This window comes from Columba livia, chromosome 2 (assembly GCF_036013475.1).
Source record: "Columba livia isolate bColLiv1 breed racing homer chromosome 2, bColLiv1.pat.W.v2, whole genome shotgun sequence".
NCBI lineage: Eukaryota > Metazoa > Chordata > Aves > Columbiformes > Columbidae > Columba > Columba livia.
In genome coordinates this window covers 154968286-154987768 of record NC_088603.1, presented here as the reverse complement: position 1 = coordinate 154987768, position 19483 = coordinate 154968286, and positions in this window count along the sequence as shown.

The window sequence follows — 19483 nt, the reverse complement described above, 5'->3', positions numbered from 1 at the left end:
TTATAATCCTAAATTAGTATCTCAGTTGTTTTCGACAAGATCTGTCTTTATCAGATATTTACCTACAGACAAGGTACACAGTACAAAGAGCTGATAGTGGCAGAAAAAATTATAAAGAGATATTTAAGAGATTAATGGCTTACTGACTTTTATTTATTGGTTTTATATAATTTTTTTTTAGTGAATGCGGAAGTGTCTGTTAAGATCAGGAACAATGTTGTATTAGGTGATATAGAAATGCTTACAAAGAAAAAGTCCGCTCCTCAATGCAATTTTAATCTAAGCACACAACAGGAGAAAGGGGAGCACAGCAAGTCAACCAGCAGGAACTCCACAGTCTCAGTTCAGTGCCTTATCCAGCGAACCATGCCACATCTGCTTTGAGCAATGAGGTAACCTCCACCTTTCCCAAAAGTTGCCAGTTTTTACACTTCTTTCCCAAAGGTCTTTTTGGTGCCTGGAGATGGAATTTAGAAGCTATTTCTGCATAAGTCACCAGAATGGAGAATTCTCCTCAAAAGGCATTTAAATTTCACTTGCATCTTCTTGGTGAAAAATAAGACACTATGTTTGAAATAATCTTTTAGAATTTTTATTTGTAGCCAGCCTTGCCGGTAAAATGAAGACCTGCTTATGGATATTTTGAAGAAGTTCCATGAACACTATTAACAGGTACAAAAAACTATCTCTTTCTTCCCATGGAGCTGCAATTCTTTCTTTACCTTCCCTGAAGCAGAAAAAAAGACTTTGCATTTGAGAAAATGTTGGTTCACAAAAATGAATTGAGAAAAATAGAGTGTGTATAGTCTAATCGGTGACAGAAGCATAACACAAGGCCTGAGTTTCTCTGTGGATGATGATTTTGACAGCAGATTTACCTGAAAAAAAATAAGACCCCAAGCCAGAAAAAAACGCTCAAAACCACATTTTGAGCTTTAATCATGTGTATAGTCTTGTCTGAGCTTTGGAGTCCTCCTCTTGCACCTCTGAAGATAATTAGAGTTTTGTTATTCTGAAAGAAATTGTGAATACTTAACACAATTTAGGGATGCTGCCTGGGACTTGGGAGTTAGATGTATTTCTTCCTCCTGACTCTGTGACCTCGGGCAACTTGCTGCATCTCTCTGACTTCTCATCTCTAAAAATGGAACCAGCAGTTCCTTCCTTCTACCTTTGGAAAGAGCCTTTCTAGAGGAAAAATGGTGTGTCAATCTCCATAGCAGACCTGAACTTCTGTGATGAAACTACCTGTAATAAAGACAGTAACCACCAGTACCTGTAATGCAGAATTCAGTCCATTAGTACCTGAGCTGAGACCATCCATTCCTTTTGTGGAAGTTGTCAAAGAGCTGTCAAAGTGACCTACTGCAGAGCAAAACTCTTTGCCCATGCTGGTTTCCTGGGTCGTCCCACCTGTCTGTCTCCCGCCAGCACCCAGGTTTCACTCTCAATGCCATATTTCTGGGTTTTATTTAGCAACCAGACAAGAAATGGGACTGTGCTTCTGGGCAATTTCAAAGTAGAGGGAATAATACCAAAGGGAGACACAGTAACTGTCTGCAGATAAAGAAAAGAATGTTGCACCAGAGGACAGGAAGCAATTATTATCATTAGTCAGCAACGACAGAGAAAGAAGTAATTAAACTTCAGCTGCATCAGGGAAATTTTTACACTGAATATTAAGAAAATAGCTGAAAAAAAGACTAGTCTGAGCTGCCAAGGAAAGTTGTGGTATAACTGCGGTATTCAAATTCACTTCTCATTAATGTCTTTCTGTAGATATAGGCTAAGAATACATTAGTCCTACCTCAGCATTCTTGGGGTCTGAAATGGGAAAACATTTCTGTTCATGGCAATACCTAAACATGCTTAAATCCCATTCACATAATCTGAGCAGCCGAGGAATTGAGGTAGAGCTGGAGCTACCAAATGGCACTGGATGACAAGGGAGTAGATGTGAACCCTCTTCAGACTCCAGCATTGTCCCCAGTGCAAGATAACCGGTGAGGATCTACGACAAGTCTACACCTCAAATGGATGCTTGTAGAGCAGGAGGACTTGTTTCTACCCAGACTGTCATCACACAGTTGAGACCTTTGTAGTCTCGTGACAACCAGGAGGTTACAGTGCAAAGGGAATCGAGTCCCTGTGCAATGTCAGCAGAGGAATGAGGGAGATGTTCCCTCTGTCTGTGACAGCAAATCAGAGCCTGATCACAAGAGCAATAGGGGACAGTCATTCCTTCCCACTGCCCAGCCTTAGCCTTGCAGGAGGAAGTACAGCCGAGGGTGACTCTGCGCAGAAAACAAGTTTATATATTCTGAATCCTCGCTAGAAGAGCCTCTGTCCCCAGGGGAAATGCATGAAAGAGAAGGGCAAGTCCTCCTCCCTGCCCCCCCAGCCCACCTGAAGCCCAGCAAAGCCAAGGTCGCAGCTTTTTTTCTGTGCTCAGCTCCCTTGGCATCTCTGGCACAGAGCAGAACACAGAAATTACAAGGAACTAGAATTAGCATTTAGAGCAAAATCAGAAAGGAGAGCAAGAGAGCATGTGTGCCTAATCGCACAGTTTTTACTGCCTTTCCGTCTCCATATTTCATTCACTTTGCTAATTCACTGAAGAAATGGCTCACTGGCAGGCAGAATCTTGAAGTAGCCATTTAAATTTGCTTGATGGCCCCCAAGGCAAGTCAATTTTCAGTCTGACTGGCTTTAATCCCAGCGGAGCGCCCCGCCATGCCATTACATGGCACAGCAGGAGTAAGAGTGGGGAGGTAATCACATTACAGCACCGTTCCATTTAGCCGTAATCTGTAAGGATCTCATGAACGCATCAACCATTATTATGACTCCTGATGTCCTTCAGGCAAAGTCTTTGTGGAGAAAAGGAAAAGGAAAAAAACCCAAAAAACATCCTCTGCCTGTCAAAAGCAGACAGGCACTTTCATTCAAAAGAAAGGGAGGTGAGATGTAAAAGTGACACAATATTATTTAAACATCCTATTACTAAAATTACAGTTCATCTATATAAAACTGAGCTATAGGACCTTAGACTGTCAGCTAGATCAATGTACCTGCCATGGTCGCAGAAATGCAATGAGCTGAGGAAGCGTTTGGGGGACAGAATTTGCTGTAAAGGCTTCCAGCTTCAGTCCATCATTGGTGTCCTTCCCCCAGCACTAAATAGCTGCCACAGAAGGCGATGCTGGAGAGGAAGAGGATGGCTCTTCCTCAGCCTGTTACTGCTGCGTTCACCTTCAGAGGCTTGAGGCAACTTTAGCATAAGCAGAGCTGGTTTTAGGCTGGCAAATTCATTAATAATTGTATTTAAATCTAGCTCTGGTGTCTGATTCTTTGAATCCTTGTGGCACGTGAAGGCTGATTACATGCTGTGCAAGGAAATAGCTGTCACCAGTGGCTGCAAATCTGCACAGCTATTAATTAAAGTGGCCAGGCCAAAATGGAGTGTATATGGACCAGACAGGGTATTTGGAGAATTTTGCCTATTTCCACACCTGCTTTTGACACTTGGTAAATCAAGTTTTGGTCTCAGTTTCTCTTGTGTGTAACTGAATGAGTAAGAGAACATGAATACAACATGCCATGGTACCATGAGGCAAGAGAAAACAGTTTCTTTGGGCTTTTTCTCCCTGTTTTAATATCCAATATTTTGTGAACTGGCTCAAGGAGTATTTAGGAGGCAGGTAGGACTGAGGAATCTCAATTTGGGCTGGTTGGAAATAAGGGGGAAACAAGCAGAGTCCAAAGAAAGGATCCAAAGAGCACATCCATGAAGATGATAGTTTCCCAGAGATGCAGGACTGGGCCAGGGAGAAGCAAGGGTGACACAATGGTGGGATTGAGAGCGTTGCACTCTGGCACTCAGCTGGTGAGTGCTGCTGCCAAGAATGGCTGTATTTCTTAGGAGAGCATTGATCCAGAAGATGAAGTGTCGTAAGAGCGAAGCCGCTCACAGCAGGGCATCTGAATTGCCCTGAGAGTCTTGATTCTCAGGTTAGGATGCACATGGGAAACCACAGCATGGAAGCTAGGTGTACCACAGAAGGTGAGGCTGGGGATGCTGAGATTCAGCCATGGTGGCCAATGTTAGTGACCTGGAGTCAAGAGAAGCTTGATCAGAGCCCTGACCTGCACACTCCCACAGTACCATACCCAGCAACATGGTTGCTGCAACACAAGCTGTCTCTGTCAGGAATAAGATGACCAAGGAAAGAAAAAGTTGGATCACTGGGAGGATTTGGAAGACCTTTAGTCCAAATCAGTCTCGGAAGGGAATGAGATTAAGCCTCCGGAACAGACTGGGGAAAGGCCACACAAGGCTTTCCTTCTAAACTGCAGATGCGGTTTCTGCATTGGACTCAAGAGTGAGGCAGAAAAACAAAATGTAGATGAGGAGGTGATATTCCCTTGCAGGAAAACAGAAAGATAAGTCATAAACAGAGGGATGGATTGAGGTGAGACAAGCCCAGAAGAGGGAGGAGATCCTTAAAATAAAGTGTTTGATGTACCTAGGCACTGAAGGGATACAGGGAAAGACCCAACGTGCCCACCCTACAGAACAATGTGGGTTTTGTTTGCTTGATAACATGTGCCTGATCTGACCAAGGAACTGAGAAATGGGGCATCCATCCTCCTGTGAAAATATCTGGCATGCCATCACAGGCAAAAAGTAAAATAAGAACCTGGCTGGATGCAATAGAGTTCTGGCAGTTCACCGAGAAGAAGGTGTCTCAGATTGTGCATGGGGGTTTAGTTTACAAAAAATATACATCAGACATTTGTGGAGAGAAGAGGCATGGGAAGTTTCACCTCTCCTGCTGGATTTTAATGTGGCACTCGATGACTTGTAGTGGAAAAAGATCTATTGTTTCTCCAGTAGCAATAAAGTAAGGTTAAAACAAACTCAAACATAAATTTTACAAACAACCCCATATAAACACAGCTGTTCAACGAACTGATAAGACTGGTTGTTAGCTGAGTACTGCCCCCTAATGTTGTCATCTAATTGAAGTGTTCTTTACAATGTCTTTTATTAATGAAACACCATTTGCCTGTAGGATGATGGAAGCACTTAACCTAAATGTAACCTTGACTTTAGCAGACGTGGTTTTGAATTGGTTGCCTACAGAGTCAGTTATTTTCAACATCATCAAATAGACAGCTGATGTTTAACAACACCATTTAGAAACTTTGGTTTTGGAGAAAAAGCCTGCTTGGAAGGCAGAGATGGGTTTATAACCATCTTTATTTCTGAACAAGTTCAGCCCAATTGTATAAAGTCAGAAGAAATAGATTCTGCTCACAGCCATCCAAAAGTTCTGATGTTTCTCAAAGCCTCTGAGAAACTGGAAATAGAAATCCGAATTGGAAATAGAAATCCAAAATGGAAAGGATCTCCCATGGGTTTCTAGTGCTTTCAACCTCTTAGCAATAAGACTTTTTGTTACTCCAATGCTTTTCATATCAGCCCCACACATAAAATTCAACTTTCATACTAATTTAGAGTGTAGATGGTTTATATAGCCATCCAGGCACATGCGTTCCTGCATGAGTCCTAGAAATGCATCATCACTGGAAATAACTCATAAAGTCTGGCTTTTGCCCCAGTGGAGAAGATCTATATCCCTTCCAGTTTTTTGGTTTAGGATTAACTGATCAGCTCTTTGCCCCCACGGTGCCTGGAGTAGTAAATCCAGCCAGAGAGGAACCCAGGTGTCTGGAGGCAAGTGCAGTGCTTTGAAATATATAGGGAGGTGCATTTCTCATCACCCTCCACATCATTCATTGCTTTCCAGGCTTCTTCCAGCTTTTCTTCATTTTTTCCCCCCCGGTGGCACCGGTCTTAATATTTTTTTGTCTGTTGTTACTACTGACCCTCACCCAAGACCTCTCCATTTCCCTTGATAGAGAATTTCTCATATGGTAGAGCATGCCATCCTGGTCTGTGCGGGACATGGTGTGCACAGATACCTCTGCTTTGTTGTCCGTCTGTCCTGCAGCTGCCTCACAAGCAGGTACCGAGTGACAGATCTTGCTCATGGGTCGGGGACTTTTTTTTCTAATGACATCTGGCTCTGACTCACCTTTCCTGAGTCATTCTTCCTGGCACTGTCATACCTACCTGACAGCATTAAATCCCCCACTGTCACTTTACCGAAGGATTGGAAATCTTTCTACTGCCATTTACCTGGGACAAAACAATTTTCTTCAGGGGGCTATTTTTTGTTCTTCCTCCTCTTATCGCTGCTTGACAGGGAACCATCTCATGTTGTTCTGCTCCAAAATGTCACCTGTCTGTGGAGCAGCAGTCTCCCTCTTCTCCCTCCCTCTTCCCACACCCTGCTGTTTTACCTGACTTTGAAACGGCAGCTCAGCAGACTTTATAGAATCCTCTATTTAATTTACTTTATGTTTTTGCACAGCAAACTGCAAATACATATGTATATATCTGCTGAATGTGGGTATCTAATCTGGGAAGAGCAAGAAGTTTGAAGGCAGACCCCTATGGTTTGAACTAAGTATAAAAACAGAAGGAAAGACTGAGGTGATAGCGAGGTAGATAGCTAGTTAACTAGACAGATAGATAGACAGACAGATAGATAGACAGATAGACAGACAGACAGTGCTGTTTTGTTTTTAAATTTAAGTAGTCTGCCTAGTACAGTTTATAGGCAGGTACCTTTTGCACATGTGAGGTCTGCTGCCATTTCAGAACACGCAAGGCTATGTGCTCTAACTTATTGCAGGCAACAGGAACACAAATAGCACTGTCTCCTATGCGTGGACAGATTCCCTTTTTATTGTCACCTGCCTGACAGCCAGGCTGTTGCTGCCTACTAAAACCTGCCTGTAACTGAAATCCCCAGGGCAATAAGCTCCCTGTGAAACGGGTTCCTGACTGGAAAAATCTGCACATCTCCAGATTAAATCAATAACAATTAAGAATTCTTTGAAATCTAATTGGAAAAGCAGCTATTTTGATCAGCACCATGATGTTATCTGGAAATTGTATTTTGTTTATCTGCAGCAGAAGAAGGTTTTCTTCTTTGTGGGATTGGTTTGCCAGCTTCAGACACATCCTTTGATCTCTCAGATGATACAGTGAACTGAAACATGGGGGCAATCAGAGGGATTATCACGGGATGGGGAAATCATTTGATCTATTTTTAAAAGCTTTTTTTTTTAATGAATAACTTTGGGAGTTGGTTATCATTAGGAAAGGAAGAGACTGCTCTTCCATCTTTAACAGTGTTAGATTTCTCTGAAGATGACTGATTCATGTAGTAAATAATACTTAGTATTTATATAGTGCTTCCTAACTTCAAAGCACTGCACAAATACTTCCCAGTAATACTGCACACCAAACTTCCGTGTTATTACTTTCAGGGACGGATAAGGTTATTTGATGTGTCTCATATTCCTGTGGACAGTTTTCTGTTGAGAACCCTCTTTAATTGTCTCAGGTTAACTGGTCCAGAAAACCCCAGCTAGAGAAGGAGAAAGACTGAAGTCCTAGTCAAGAATACAATGAGGCTCTTTCAAGCACGTCGTCTGAAAACTCTCCTACTCATCTTGAGAAGGTCTTCTACACTTCGTATAGACTGTCCCACCAAGTTAACTGAATTTCTAGTACTTATTGTAAGAACAATACCCTTGTTTGAAGATCTCTAGCAATAGCAATGCTTACAACAAAAATAGAAAAAAAAACAGAGAACATATTACAATAAACAGAGAAGACATACTATGCTTCCCATGATACTATCTGAGGTTTAAAACAAAATCCAAACCCTAGAATGAACTTGCAACTTTAAAAGATTGGTGAGGCCCTTTACTTCCTTTGAACCTAGTTTTCTTATAGTACACATTCATGCCAACAAATAGCAGATGGTGACGGCAGATATGTACTAAACCAGCTAAAATTGTGTTCCTTGCAGGAGTATCTATCATGCTGATCGGGCTGAACAGTCTGTGCTGGCAGCAACGTCTGGTCCACGCTTGGAAGGAAAGATCAAAACCCTTTTTGAGATCTCTTTGGATGGCATTTCAAGCGGCTCACTTTACAAACAAAGCGAGATTTACTCTCGTGGTTTCTGGGAGACGCTCAAGAAGGGATGGTTGCTGTGTTAGCCATGTGTCTGCCCTGAGAAGATGACTCGAAGCAAGCCAGCATCACGGATGGAGAGGAGGGATCTCGGGTGCACAGTGCTCCCTTGTTCTAGCAGGTGTCCTTCCTCGCGTGTAGAGTTGGAAGCAACTTGCAGCTCTGGCAGCTGAGGCCAAGAGATGAGCCAGGCAGACTCAACATTTCTAGTTAGGATTACTGTAGTGTAACTTTTTCTCCTTTCCAGGAAGATTTCCTAAGAGATTTCTGAGTCTCCAGGTCTTTGGCTTCTGTCTTGCTCACTAGTGACCGCTGTGACAATGTTTCTTGAAGCACGGAAATTTGTTCACCATGAACCAACATAAGACCCATTTTGGAAAGGCCACCAAGGCTGTCATGGATAAGAAAGAGAATTAAAGGAAGCTTACATGTACAAGGAGCTCATCAAGAATCAGTTTCCCTGGTCTCCAGGAGATGGCTCCATCTGTGTTAGCATATTAAAGAGGGGTTAGAATTTTTTTTCAAACACTAATCTTTTTAACTCCAGTCCCCCAAAACTTCTAGTGGCATCCTTCGATCTTTCACTAAGGAAATTCAAAGGCTATGAATACAGACCTTACTCTTCCAGCCATTTTCCTTCTCCAGACACTCTGGCATAAAACTATAGGGTAGGATTATTTTAGAGGAAGGGCATGTGGCCTGAGAGTCACAAGTCCTGAGCTCTGAACAAATCTGTCACTGGTTTGCGGTGTGATCTCAGGCCAGTTACTGATGGCTCTGGTATTCAGTCATGCTGGACGCCCACATCTCCCACTGGCTCCAGAGGAAGCATCGTCTGTTCAGGACGTTGGAACCAAAGAACCTCAGCCTTCTTGACTCTGATGTCTGTAACAAAAAGATGTGATTTCTCATACCTACCTCCACAGGGTTTTGTGCTGCTTCGCTGATATTCATATGGCACTGTCAGATGTACATGCTATGAAAGAAACTGCAGTAACTCCGCTCTGTTCCTCACAGTGCTGGTGTAGCACAATGCCCAGGCTTTGAGGAAATGTCCAGATTTTTCTCTACAATCCCCCAGGCACCTCAGCAGGCTGATCTCTTCTATTTGACAGAGCTGGCTTTCTTCAGGCTTTCTGGCTGGTAATCCTACATGGCTTTTTTGTAGTGATATTAATTTTCCTCTATTCACATTGGCTACCGATGAGCTGATTGGACGTTACGTCTTTCTTGCAGGTCCAGCCTTTTGTTCAATCACTTTGCACTCTTAAATTTGATTGCTGAAATGGAAACTAGGCTCTGCTCTTAGGCAGAAGCAAATCCACAACAGCAGCACCAAAACCTGGCATGCATGTCCAAAGCTTTGAAAAATGTGAGTGCGTTGGGCTCTAATAGAAGAGAAAGCAGACTCTGCGCCTGCCGGGAGCTCAGCCAGATCCAGCATTTTTCATAGATGCCCCATGTCTTCATCAGTATTCAGATCCATCTGCGCTGCTGAGATATCTGCATGGTGCAGATAGGGAGTGGGGGAATACGTTTATAAATAGGATCACTTCATCTTTTCCTTTCCTGCTGTCCCCACTCTCTCGTAATCCCCACTGATGGACGCACTTCATAGCTGAGGGCTGCCAGTTCCACTCCACCTTCATACCTGTTTTCACGTCACCAAACACATTCTTTGCTTGGTAAATGAAGTAAAGAAGTAGAGGGTGAGAGGTAGGGATGTAGAAGAAGGGATAGACTCCAGTGGCTGATAGGACTCTCAAAATACCTTTTACCATTTGATTAACAATGACAGGTCCTAGAAACTTTAAGAGCCTGATGTAACAGTTCCCGGATGCTATTTCTAATGGGTGTCTTTTTAAATCTAACAGGTAAATAATAGCACCTTCTTATAAAGAATGCACTCTATAAACCTACTCTCTGTAGCACAGCAGCCTGCACCAAAATATCTCCGAACACTGGGTAAAGCTAACTGTTCCTGCTCACTGTGCTAGAAGGTTGTTGAATGTTGTTCATTCACAGAGACGTTAAATGTTGCTCCTACTCATGCTTACTTTCACGAGGCGCTGTTGAAGCTGTAGTCACACTGAATGCAGCAATCATGTTAGCACACCGCAGTAACAGTTGCTCTGAAGGAAAACACAGCACAAGACTATATGAGACACAGCTTTTTTGCAATTGGGTTGAGGTTTTTCTCCTGACACCTCACTGTGATTTTCTGGCAAAGTCAGTAGCAGAGTTCCAGAATCCTATTTTTCTTTTCCTGTGGCCCAAACAGAAGGCAAACCTCTAGTGAAATTGCCCCATGTGCACATTCCCGGCCCTATTGTGGTTTAGTTTCACGGCCTTTGTGTGTGTTTTCTTCGTCCCCCAAGTTCATGCTGTCTGTTGGTAAGCTGATTTATCTTCATTTGTCTGACTGTAGATATAGAAACTGAGATTTGCCTTCTGGCAGCAGAGAAACCACCCCAAATTTCCTGTGAGAGATCAGCATCTTTCACAAATCTTAAAAAGTCACATTTTCTATCTTGAAAATGTTCTTTTCTTATTAAGGAAGTAATAAAGGAAGTTCTGGAATTTCTGTTTTCTGGCAATGAGAATGTAAATGCTCAGAAACACACAATGCGGTAATGATTTGAGTAGAAGAGTTACTTTTTGATAAAAGATGAAAAGGATGATGAACCCATTTATCCTCTAGACAGATGACTGACAGATTTGTCATAAGCCAAAAGGTCACAGCAAACACTTAGAGGAGTTCTGCTATTTCTCCTGGAAAATAAATGCCCTTGTAATTGTCAAGCGAGGTCTCTTGAAACAAGTCTACAACTACCTGAAAGGAAGTTGTAGCATGGAGGGTGTTGGTCTCTTGTCCTGAGTAGCAAGTAACAGGACAAGAGGAAATGGCCTCATGTTGTGCCAGAGGAGGTTTCAATTGGATATTAGGAAAGGGTTGTGAAGCACTGAACAGGCTGCCCAGGGAAGTGGTGGAGTCACCATGCCTGGAGGTGTTTAAAAGACGTGTAGATGAGGTTCTTAGGGACATGGTTTAGTGCTAGATTTAGGTTAGGTTATGGTTGGACTTCATGATTCTGAGGGTCTCTTCCAACTGAAATGATTCTATGATTCTATTCTATAAGTGGTTGGAAGAAGTTTGTATACATCAGCCATCACAGCCAAGAAAGCAAGGGAGAAAAGCAAGTGTTGCGTGGGCCTAAGTGTGGAGAAAGTCTGTGGATTTGTAGTACAGTGCTGAACCAGGTGAAGTAACAGTTCAGTGGCATATGCCTCCCTGGTTCTTGTTATAATTGAATGGGAACACCTGCTTCCAAAAGACTTTGAGAACACCTTTGTGTAAAATGAGACTTCCTCCATTTGCAGATAATTCCACCCTCTAGGACATCCACAAATGTCTAATAGAACAGATCAGCAGATCTGTTTTTCCAGCCACAGCCTCCTCTTGTTACTCCTTATTGTTCACACTGCCAAACGACTGCTAACCTCACCACGGAGTCTGTGACAGCAAGGTGAGCTTGCATTAGACAAGGAGCAAGCCCATTCCCAAAGTGATTCCCTCAACACAGAGTGACACAAACAATCTGACTCAAACATATTATTACAGGCCAGCATTTCCTAACCATCAAGGCATATCTCCTTATTGAGGCAAAGCTCAGTGAGACAGTGACCTCAAGACAGAAACCTCTAAGGGGTCAGCACAGACTTTGGGAAACTCCAGTGTCTTTGGGCACTTTGCATCTCAGGGTCTAGAGTGCTGAAAGGTGTTCTGGATGGAGCTACCCAGGGGAAATTTGACGTGCTGCCTGATTTCCAGCCCAGGAGAGAAGGGCACGGGAGAGACAACAGATGTAGTAAAGTAGAAGCAAATGTACACATGAAGGAATGGTAAGGTGGGAAGAAGAAGCAGTCTGGGAAGAGAGGATGGGATAGGAAAGAGCGAAAAGGAGTGGGAAATGGAGACAATGGCAAAGATATCTGGATATCTAAGAGGAGAATCTGACAAGGGTGAACAGGGGTGTTAGTATAAACCCAGAGGGAACCCACTGTTTTGTTGTACTATAGATCATGAGCCTTCCTTGAGCCTTTCTACATTCCTGCCTCTCTGCACAGCTCCTAACATGTCATCCCTGTTTATTAGAATCTTTCCTTCACCTTGGCTGATGGACGTATTTTCAGCAGCCCAGCTGACCAAGAGCTAATGGAGAATGTACCTGCAATGCTGGATATCTAGTCACTCTATCAGGTCAGGTGCTGTATAGACACAGGGCAGAAACGGGGTATGACCACAACATACACACAGAACACCCTGACAGTGTGTGCCCAGTATGACTGATGCTTCCTAAAGGTGCCAGTTTTCACCCCATATGTGTTTGCAGGGCACCCACTGTGTTTGTACAGATTTCCATTCAGGAAAACCCAAGAATAAGTATGGCAGCCTTCATTCTGCTTGCACAGTCACACTACAAGGCTGGCACTTCCAGGCTGAAGCAGATGGGCTGACTGCACATGCACCACACAACCTGTGTACAGACATTTCTCTCCGAGAAACCCTAATGGGAAAAATAGTAGCCCTATGTGAATACTGAATTCAAGCACGCAAAGAGGTATTGTACTATTTGCTAATCCTTTGCCTTAAAAAGTGTTTACGGACTTATGAAATAATAGAAAATCAAGGCTTCATGCCTTCCGGTATTCAAACTGGGACTTCTGCAGTGCAGAACTATGACAGTTTTCCCAACTGACACTTGGCTGTGGAACAGTAACTCATTCCACCAGCATGATTGCTACACCAGTGGTTCTTTGACAGCAAGTTGAACATCAGCCAACAGTGTCCCTGGCAGCCAAGAGGGACCCGTGCCCTGGTGCATCCAGCACAGCATGGCCAGCCGGGCAGGGAGGGGATTGTCTCGCTCTGCTCTGCACTGGTGCGGCCTCACCTGGAGCATTCACTGTGTGCAGGGCTGGGGACACAGGATAAAAAGGACATAAAGCTACTGGAGAGTGTCCAGAAGAGGGCTATGAAGTTGGTGAAGGGTTTGGAGGGGAAGCCGTATGAGAAGCGGCTAGAGTCACTTGGTTTGTTCAGCCTGGAGAAGAGGAGACTGAGAGGAGACCTCATGGCAGTTACAGCTTCATCACAAGGGGAAGAGGAGTTGCAGGCACTGATCTCTTCTCTTTAGCAACCAATGACAGAACTCAAGGGAGTGGCAGGAAGATGTGCCAGGGGAGGTTCAGGTTGGACATTAGGAAAAGGTTCTTCACCCAGAGGGTGCTGGACACTGGAACAAACTCCCCAGGGAGGTGTCATGGCCCCAAGCCTGACGGTGTTCAATAAGAGACTGGACAACGTCCTCAGACACACGGTGTGAACTGTGGGGTTGTCATACACAGGGACAGGAGTGGGACTCAATTATTTTTGTGGGTCCTTTTCAATTCAATATGGTCTATGATTCTATGATTCCCATGCACCTTCTCAAGCATCAAACTTCAGCATAAACATACCCTGAGACAGGGGCACCCACTGGACTCTGAGGTGTCTCACCACTACCCCTGTGAAGAAAAGAAGCAATGATACAAAGATGCAGTAGACAACAGGCCCGCAGGTCTAAGAAGAACTTTAGGATTTGCTGAAGCATTGCTTTAAGTCGACCAGTACTTTTTCTGGTTGGTAGCCAGATCTCAGCTCTTGTCACTGTAAGACAGACCCCGCAGATCAGTCACCTTGCTTGGCAATGTCATGTTAGATTGGAATGACAGTAGATCTCATCAGAACCTGGTGTGGGTGCTTTTACCACTTACTTCACATATGGAGAATCTCATCTATTTTTGCCAAAATTTCTTGTGGAAGAACTGGGGAGGGGTGAGGAGGAGTAGAAGGTGAGATGTGTGACAGCAGTGTCAGTCTATCCCATTCCTGATATTTGAAAAAAATGGTTTTTCCTTTCTCATTTTGTGCATAGTTCTGACCAAAAGGAAAAAAAAAATCTATAAATACACACATATACATTTATATATAGAAGATTGCAGTGTATTAAGTCTGATTTAAGCTGTTGTGTTCTCAAAAACTACTTCATTTCTCCAGTATTTTTTCATTCATGGAGATTATAAATTTTTGGGGGGGTTTCATTCTGATTTGGAACAAGTCTGGACTTCAAAAACATATTTCTTCCTGGAACAGAGTTCTTGTGGTTGCCTCCTGCATTGTCAAGCCAGCATGGGTTCTGTAGGGTGGCACTGCCAATGGCAAAGTTGCTGACTCCACATTTATGTCTTGGTTTCACCTTTGAGTCAGAATGCTAATTTTGATACTTGTATGACCCCTACATATTTCACAGTCTAAACTAAGGGCACTTACACAGAGACCTGACATTTCCATGATGCCAAAATCAGGTAAGACAGAGGGTGTCAGAAGTATGGATAACTAGAAAGCACCATGCCTGCCGCTAACTCTTTCCATTGCTGCCTTGGCAAGCCTGGGGTAATCAGGGAAACCAGGAGAATGTTAAGCTACATAAAAAATAAGGCAGAGTTTAAGGCACAGGTAATGGGAGAAGCAGGCAGGCAGCCAAGAGGAATAACCTTGACTGATGAACAACAGGATGTGTGATGTCCCTTCATGTGGAACAAAAGGCAAACATGAGACTTTACCCGTGTTCTTTCTGCCTGAAAAACACCGCTGATTACACACAGCAGAGGTGAAGTTAGAAGTCAAACACAAGCCCTCAGTCTTCTCTTTTACAACCACAATCAGGCAACAGACAGAGGGAGATAAAAAATGCAAAATATCCCAGTTGCAATGCAGAGCCTTGCTAGGAGGATCCTGAATACAAAGAAGGGACTATAGGCATTCAGCAGGTGTCATGTCCTCTTGGGTATTTGGGAAGGAATCACCACTGGGAGAAGCTATAAATCTGCAAATTGCTGCATCTGTGTTTTGACCTAGATTACACCCAGTCCCTCCTCTCCTTTTATTTTTAGAGGGGGGTGGTGTTTGAAGTCAAATGCTGCATAAAAATAGATATAAACAAATGAGATACAGCACTGAGAGTCTTTCAGAGCCCTTCTCGACTGATTAGCAGCAGTCAGCTGCCCATGATGACACTCATAACACAATACTCCACTAACCAGAATAACCAGTAGGCCAAACTGAGTGTGGAAGGAATCTTGTTTCAGTTTTTCACCTGCCTGTTTACAATGCTGGATTATGAGGTACCTTAAAACTCAGTTCCCGGTTGATTTTGTTACTCTCTTAGTTATTCTGGATGGTTCTCTGTTTCTCTGGTTTTGCTCAGAAATGTTATCTGATGATCTGCTCCACTGAAGCATTTAAGTTCTATGGGGATGGGCAGGTGGGAAGTAAAACCTTTCTGATTAATTATCATTTCTGAATGGAAAGCTAAAAATAATTCCCAACTAGCTGTAATCAGAGCACAAGTATAAATCACATGTGATTCATGGTACCAGCATCCAGTTGGAGTTTCTCAGGAGGGATTGATTCCCCAGGGCCCTGGTTTCAATGTGACACTGATGTGTTTGGCTTTTCTCCCATTTCTGTGGAGCACGGGTAAGACTTCAGCCCCAAGTCTACAAATACGCCTGGGATGTCAACATCCGCAATCAAACTGAATTGTTTAAAATGGTTCCCTTCGTCCCCACAGGACTTCATTTATTCTGATCTGTGGTAGGTAAGATATCTTTCCCTGTTTTAGCTAATACATGAAAATAATAATAAAACTTTCACTTTCGTTTCTCTTTCCCCTTAAATCTGCTACGTGCTTTGAGCTTTTATGGACTTGAGAAATCTCTGCTAATGCAGTTCTAGGAACATCTTTGTATCTGTACAGTTATCTGGAGATTTCTTTCCCTTTCCCTTCACATTTCACTATGTGTCTAGGGTATTGTTCTACTTTCTCAGTTACCAATGACTAATTTAAATTGTCCCGATTTTCATCTCCCTTCTGGTAGCTTCCCCCACTGACCCCAGAGGAATTGACCGAGACATTTCCCCTCCTTTCTTTCTCTCACTCTGTCTCCCCACTCAATATCTAATAATTTATGTAAATTAATTCATGAGTATCAAAATAATGTGGAGGGAGAGAAGGAGGGTCTGACTGATTATGGAAAATATGTGAACAGCTCTGGGAAAACATTGTTTTCCTTTAAATCTCTACACCCTGCAATGCACCTCCTTAAAACTGCCTTAATCAAGACTCGGTTCACATTAGCCAGTGATACTTAAGCAATCTTAAGACAATAATTTTCAGGTGAACTACATTTTCCAGGCAGTAACCATAAGTCACTACTTGCAGTTCTAGCACAGCAGACCATTTCTAATCCTCAAACCTAATATTATCTTCACTCATAAGACCTGCTCCTTTAAATGGACACATTCCTTAAAATGACATCTTCCACAAGCGTCTTACATGTTTTATGTAATGGTATGAAAATAAAGATCATTTGTTCATGAACCTTCGGCATTTGCCAACTTTGAAGCCATGTAATTGCCAGAAAAGGGTTTTGCTGAGGGACCTGGGAGGCCACAGTCTCTTTTGCCCACTGGCATCACTGCTATGACTGAGAATTTGTTCATTCAATTATGCAAAGGTTGATCTATTTCACTGTCTCCTATGGTAGTTTTATGTCGTTCTGTATTCAATTTGTATGCTGCAGACATATCGGACTTGATGAATGCAGGCAAGAAGTTTATTTCATTATCTTAAAAACCTTCAAATTACACATGCACAATAAATATTGACAGGGAGGTGAAATGAAGAGTTTGCTTCCTCTCAGAGCAAGAGTTACAAATTGCAGAAGGGAGTGTGTAGGGGAGGTGTGACAAGCACAGTAGAAATCCTGTTATCTTTTACTGGTGCACTAAGTATGGACTGATACCTGCTAAACCCCATAGGAATCATGCCCCACACATCAGATATGCTCTCCTTAGATCCATCTCCTGGATCCTCCTGGATGGTGGGATCTTTCATGTTTCCACACTCATTAGCAGTACTAAGGGACCAGTAAGAAATTGCATAAATTCTCTTGCTTATAATTTGGTACTGTTTTGCTTTAATTGGTACTGAAAAATAAAAGTAGGAACATAAGACAATTCAGCCTAAGAAAGCCCTCAGGAGCTCGGTAACCCAGCTTTCTACTCCAAGTGGGGTCAGCTATGGGATCAGGGGAGGTTGCTTGGGGCTTTATTGAGTCATGCCTTAAAAATCTCCAAGGATGGAGAATGTACAACCTCTCTGGGCAACCTCTGCTTCCAAAAACTCACTTAGTCTTGCATTTGGTCTAACTGAAGAAATTAAACTTTTCTTGCAGCCTCCCCCAGAAGCCACAAAAATATTGTATATTTGTCAAGTAACATTTTCTAGCTGAGGACTTTAAGCAAGCTGCAGTCTACGAACTGGCTTTGTCTTCCAACGTTGGGTTTCCAAGAGCTGTGCCATTACAAACCCTGGACAACCCACGCTCAGTGACATGTGCAAGCTCCTGCCACGATGCTGCAGCCACACTTGGCTCAGTTTTACTGCATATTTCTCAGTCAGGAAATCCAATGTGTAGAGAAGTTTGTGACTTGCACACAGGCAGTGTAAAGTCACTAAAAATGATGGGAATTTCCATTCGCTGCCCATAATGCCGTTCTCTATATTTTCTCTCTGTCTGTCTAAGCAGACTTCAGTCTAGTCTGCTCCTAACGGAGTGGACATATGCCATATGGGATTAACAGTTAACTCCTGAGCAACCCCTTGCTTTTATTGCCTCATCTTTCCTGCTGTAGCTATTGAAATTTACAGTTAATTTATACATCTTACTCTTAAATCCTACCTGTTTTGATCCTGTTCCCTACATAATGATCATTCCCTGCTCTTCAAAGCTTTTCTTCAATGTGTTGTAGGCTGGAGTGAATCAGACCAACTCCAAGAAGCTGCCAGGGGCAGGATCGGGGTTTGCATTTTTATGTGCAGTTCTGAAATCTGACAATTAAGATGCCAACAGACAAAGTCCTGCCTCTGGCAGCCCCCCTTGCCCTTCACAGCAAGACATCTGAGCTGCTCATTCATTAGGCTTCCTCATCAGTTCATCCATCAGTGTTACATTTTGTGGAAAACTCATCGCCAGCTTCACTTTCCTTAAAGTTCTGCCCCGTAGTCCTGGAGCTGTTTGAAAAGTAGTTTAGGTATTGATGAGTGGGATGAGGGTAAAGTAGGGCAGAGGTGGGAGGGAGGAAGGGGGCAGTGAACTGGCAGTGATAACCTCATCAGCTTTTCAAGATAAGTCATCTCGACTCATCACTCAGGGTCCCTAATCGCAGAGGAGCACAAAAGAAACTGCAGAATTTATCCACCAGAAATAACCCTTCCTTTGCAGCCATCACAAGACTACTGCCCATGTCCATGTAACACAGCTCTGTGTTGGGGGAGTGTTTCCTGCCCACAAGGAATTTTGATAGTAAAATTAATTTCAGATTGATGCAAAATAAAGAAGTAGATATTCTCACTGACAGCAGATTTCCCTCTTTTGACAAAAAGAGATTGCTTTGAGGTGCTCCAAAGACAGTCAAGATATTTTTTCAACATCTTTATTATGTGCCATAAATTATTTTAATTTATTTTTTTCTTTCAAAAATACTTCCTTTTGGAAATTTTGGTTCCAAAAGAGATGAAATTGTGCCCTGATATCATTGGCTTTTTCTGAGTTTTCTCCAAAACGAAATTCTCATTAGCTCATCTAATTTCTATAAATATTTTATTTCCTCTTAATGGAACCATATATTTCAAAGGAACATGATTTTACCCCATGTTTTCTAATTCTCACAGTACTAATTATAAAGATGTTTGAGGCTATTATAAGAAGAACTTTGTGGGGTTTTGCTGTAACATTTTAACAGGCCACTGACTGCCAGAAGTGGGTAACTATAATGGGGAATGTCTACTGACCACATCTGCCACTCCAGCCTCCTTATTATACGATTTGCATAAGAAGCAAGATGTGAGCTGATTGGTTTTTGTAACAGGTACCCAAACTTTGCCTGAAGTAGGAAGTCTTAATTTGTGTGAAATCTTAGAGCCGCCTTTCCCACACAAAGACACACACAGCTCTGGCCATGTAGCTGTCGCCAGTGCCGACGGGGACTCTGTGAATCACAGAGACCCCCACAGTGAGCTGAGAATGAATTTCCCCCAAGCTGCCTCTTTCAAGTGCTGCTCCAGCACAGGCCACAAGTGAGCTGACATTTTGTGCAGCTCCTGTTTTGCAAGCAGGCAGTGAAGGAAGATCTTTGACCCTGACTGATAATGCATATAACTAGATATAGTTCTAAAAATGAAGAGGTTTTTTTTT